The sequence below is a fragment of the Macaca fascicularis genome, chromosome 15 (assembly GCF_037993035.2).
Source record: "Macaca fascicularis isolate 582-1 chromosome 15, T2T-MFA8v1.1".
NCBI classification, from domain to species: Eukaryota; Metazoa; Chordata; class Mammalia; order Primates; family Cercopithecidae; genus Macaca; species Macaca fascicularis.
Window position 1 is genome coordinate 16395508 of NC_088389.1, and position 4699 is coordinate 16400206.

The window sequence follows — 4699 nt, forward strand, 5'->3', positions numbered from 1 at the left end:
GCATTTACTGGGAGTTTGATACATGCCAGGCACTGTGCAAAAAAAGCTCTCATGAATTTTCACTGGATTCTCACTACTGCCCTATGAGGTTTGTGCTATTATTATCTCCACGTTCCTGGGGCGCAGAGAGATCAAGTCACTTGTCCAAGGTCACACAGCTCTAATCGCTAAGCCAGGACTCGCGCTCTGACTTCCTAATGACCAGGGGAGAACGTCCAGCGCCCAGACCTAAGGTAAGGTTTGGCTGTGTGGACAGCTCGTTGGAGAGTATCGGCAAAGAGAATCAGCACCCTCGGGAGTTTGGACCCAGGCGGGTCCGCCCCCGCGGCCCGGGCCCAGCGCCAGGGCCAGCCGGGGTAGGAGCCGCAGGATGCACAGGGATGGTCGGCGGCACCAGCCAGCGGGCGTGCAGGTGTGCCCGCAGCTGCGCATGCGCGGCCTGCAGCCTCTGCAGAGCCTGGTGCGGCCAGGCGCTGGGGTGGTAAGAGTCCTGTGATTTACGCACAGGTCACATGACGGCGGGGAGTGCTCCAGGTGGGCCGACCGCAGCAGAGAGGAGCAGGGGAGAGGCTGGCGATCAGGACAGATGGAGAGGGAGCGGCCTGGAGGGACCGAGAACGAGGAGACAGAAATAGCAATGGAGCCAACCAGCGGGGGAGAGGCCACCCCTCCACCGGACCTACTGAGTCCTTCACGCGGTATCACAGGCTTGGCCCCCCTCTACACACCTGGAGCCTGTTGCAGAGCCCTGGGGCCAGTCTGGGAGCTTGACAGCCTCGGGCTGCACCTCCCTCCCTTCTGCTTTTAAGCTGCATCATCAGCTGCAGTGTTCTGTGTTCACCCACATCCCCTCCTCTTGGCCTCTCGGCCATTTGATTTTAGGAGCAGTTTCTAAAGAATTCAACAAGATAATATTTATAAGGTACTTTATCCAGGACTGGGAACCTGGTAAGGCTCAAATGAATGTTAGTTATTAATATCCTTCTTAAAAATGACACATCATTAGGCTGAATTAAATCACTGCTAAATAGATAGGTATGGGTTATGGAGAGTTCAGTCTGCGTCCTGCTTATTTGCTGCTAGATTCATTGGCAAGAATGAAAAGTAATTGTTTCTGTCGCTGTCGCCTCCACCCCCACTACCATGCATACACCTACAAAGAGTGGCTGGGCCTGGACTACTTAAGTTTGAGACATCCTTGCCCTCGAGTGAACTAACAGTTTTTGAGTTTGAGGCCACACTGCAGTATCAAAAAGGCTTTGTTTTCAAAAGCCCAGGTGAGGGCCTCAACTTCAAGGGACCGCAGAGGCCAGGGTAATGTAATAGCACAGATGTAGCCAGCTGCAGAGCACATGACTTACCCAGAGGAATAGTGCTTGCTCAGCTCCAGTCAGTGGTTTCCCTGCAGCAACTGAGGGTCTAGAATGTAGAAATTACGCAACATCTCCCAATGCTTAGGTATTGCAATGGAATTTTTTTTTTTTTTTTTGAGTCAGAGTCTCACTCTGTCGCCCAGGCTGGAGTGCAGTAGTGTGATCTCTGCTCACTGCAAGCTCCGCCTCCCGGGTTCAACCGATTCTCCTGCCTCAGCCTCCTGAGTAGCTAGGATTACAGGTGTGTGCCACCTGGCTAATTTTTGTATTTTCAGTAGAGTCAGGGTTTCACCATGTTGGCTAGGCTGGTCTCAAACTCCTGACCTCAAGTGATCCTCCCCCCTCAGCTTCCCAATGTGCTGGGATTTCAGGCATGAGCCACTGCACCAGGCCAACAATGGATTTTTTTTTTAAACCTGTAACTCAGCCCCAGGAAATCCTGAGGACATATGCCCTGCATGTTAAAAGATGTTACCACACTGCCCAAACAAAACACATATGAGGACCACATTCATTCCCACACTGCCTGCATGCAAACTCTAAGGAACTGGAATACTTCTAGGCCGGGTGCAGTGGCTCACGCCTGTAATCCCAGCACTTTGGGAGGCCGAGGCGGGCAGATCACAAAGTCAGGAGATCGAGGCCATCCTGGCTAACACGGTGAAACCCCGTCTCTACTAAAAATACAAAAAACTAGCCAGGCGTGGTGGCGGGTGCCTGTAGTCCCAGCTACTCAGGAGGCTGAGGCAGGAGAATGGCGTGAACCTGGGAGGCGGAGCTTGCAGTGAGCCGAGATGGCGCCACTGCACTCCAGCCTGGGCAACAGAGTGAGACTCCGTCTCAAAAAAGAAAAAAGGAACTGGAATACTTCCTCCCAAAGTGAGAGGTCGGATTCCCCCAAGGGCAAGAAGAAGGAGCAGCAGATGCCCAGAGAGGCACTGATGCTCCCCCACTCATATAAAGTCCCCTGGTGAGCAGGGCTTTGGACTATGGGTGGGGATGGTGTAAATGGCTGGGCACCAAGCACTAGGACTTCAGCCTCTAGGGCCACAGAGGGGATCCTTCTGCTTAGCCAGGCTCTGGGGCAGCGCGTATTGCCAGTAGGGCCCTCCCCTTTTTCTTGGACTGGTAAACCCTGTAGTTGAAGCTTCTGAGAGCAGCTGATGTGGGCAGCTCAATTTTGCCCAGACTGTGTAAGCTCTTGAGTCCTGGTACAAGCCCAGGAACAAAGAGGAGCCACTGGAAAAAAAAAAGCCAGACATTAGAAGTCTCAGTGACCTTAGCCAGTGGGGGCTTAAAGCGGGTTTTATCCAATTAAAAAAGAAAGAAATATGGAATTTTTTACATCTTAGGTATCAGAGAAAAATTCATACCTTTTAACAGATTAAATCATTATCAAGCCTGGGCATGGTGGCTCATGCCTATAATCCCAGCACTTTGGGAGGCTGAGGCAGATGAGTTGCTTGAGCCCGGGAGTTTGAGACCAGCCTGGGCAACATGTTGAAATCCCGTCTTCACTAAAAATACAAAAATTGGCTGGGCATGGTGGTGCATGCATGTAATCCCAGCTAACTAGGGGCTAAGGTGTGAGGATCGCTTGAGCCCTGGAGGTCGAGGCTCCAATGAGCCAAGGTTGCACCGTGGTACTCCAGCCTGGGAGACAGAATGAGACCCTGTCTAAAAAATAAATAAATAAATAATTGTCAAATCCCAGAGCAAAGAGTTTTCATTCCAACTGGGGAAACTGTTTTGTTCATACATGTTTCGTTTCTGGCCATTTTGGCATTTCAACTGAGCCTGGAGGCTGAGAAGAGAGAGGGGTTCCAATTCAATTTTTATTTATTTATTTATTTATCTTTTGAGATGGAGTCTTGCTCTGTGGTCCAGGTTGGAGAGCAGTGGTGTGATCTCAGTTCACTGCAACCTCTGCCTCCTAGACTCAAGCAATTCTCATGCCTCAGCTACCCAAGTAGCTGGGATTATAGGCGTGCTCCATGACGCCTGGCTAATTTTTGTATTTTTAGTAGATAGGGGTTTCACTATGTTGGCGAGGCTGGTCTCGAACTCCTGACCTCAAGTGATCCACCCACTTCGGCCTCCCAAAGTGCTGTAATCACAGGTGTGAGCCACCACATCTGGCCCAAATCCAATTTTTTTAAAAACAGCATAAATAGGCCAGGTGAGGTGGCTCACGCCTGTAATCCCAGCACTTTGGGAGGCCGAGGCGGGTGGATCACCAGATCAGGAATTCGAGACCGGCTTGACCAATATGGTGAAACCCATCTCTACTAAAAATACAAAAATTACCTGGGCGTGGTGGTACAAGCCTGTAGTCCCAGTTGCTCGGAAGGCTGAGGCAGGAGACTCGCTTGAACCCTGGCGGCAGATGTTGCAGTGAGCTGAGATTGTGCCACTGCACGCCAGCCTGGGCAACAGAGTGAGACTCCATCTCAAACAAAAAACAAAAAACAAAAAACAATTAGCTTGGCTTGGTGACACATGCCTGTAATCCCAGCTACTTGGGAGACTGAGGCTGAAGAATCACTTGAACCTGGGTGGCAGAGGTTGCAGTGAGCTGAGATTGTGCCACTGCACTCCAGCCTGGGCAACAAAGCGAGACTCAGTCTAAAAAATATATATATTATTATTTATCAATTAAAAATAATAAATAAAACATTTTTTAAAAAGAATAGACCCATGCTTCCTAAACTATGCATAGAGGCACCCTTGTGTACTACACTACATTTACAGGAGCATGATAGAATATTTTAAATTTTTACTTTATTTTTTTTGAGACAGGATCTCACTCTGTTGCCCAGGCTTGAGTGCAATGGCATGATCATAGCTGACTGCAACCTCAAACTCCTGGGGTCAAGCAATCCTCTTACCTCAGCCTCCTGGGTAACTGGGACTACAGGTGCATGCCATCACACCCAGTTAATTTTTTTTTTTTTTTGAGATGGAGTCTCACTGTCACACAGGCTAGAGTGCAATGGCATGATCTCGGCTCACTGCAACCTCCACCTCCTGTGTTCAAGTGATTCTCCTGCCTCAGCCTCCTGAGTAGCTGGAATTACAGGCGCACACCACCACGCCCAGCTAATTTTTATATTTTTAGTAGAGATGGGGTTTTACCATGTTGGTCAGGCTGGCTTCAAACTCCTGACCTTGTGATCCACCCACCTTGGCCTCCCAAAGTGCTGGGATTACAGGCATGAGCCACCGCGCCTGGCCATTTTTTTGTATTTTTTATACAGACAGGGTCTCGTTATGTTGCCCAAGCTGGTCTTGGACTCCTGGCCTTAAGCAATCCTCCAGCCTTAGCC

The 4699-nt window shown here is 49.9% G+C and overlaps 1 long non-coding RNA gene across 1 annotated transcript; it reads left to right on the forward strand.

Moving 5' to 3' along the window:
• Positions 1-1032, forward strand: LOC135967366 (uncharacterized). Its single transcript, XR_010581426.1, has 2 exons — positions 1-233; positions 508-1032. It is a non-coding gene; the product is annotated as an uncharacterized lncRNA (long non-coding RNA).
• The last annotated feature ends 3667 nt before the right edge of the window (positions 1033-4699 follow it).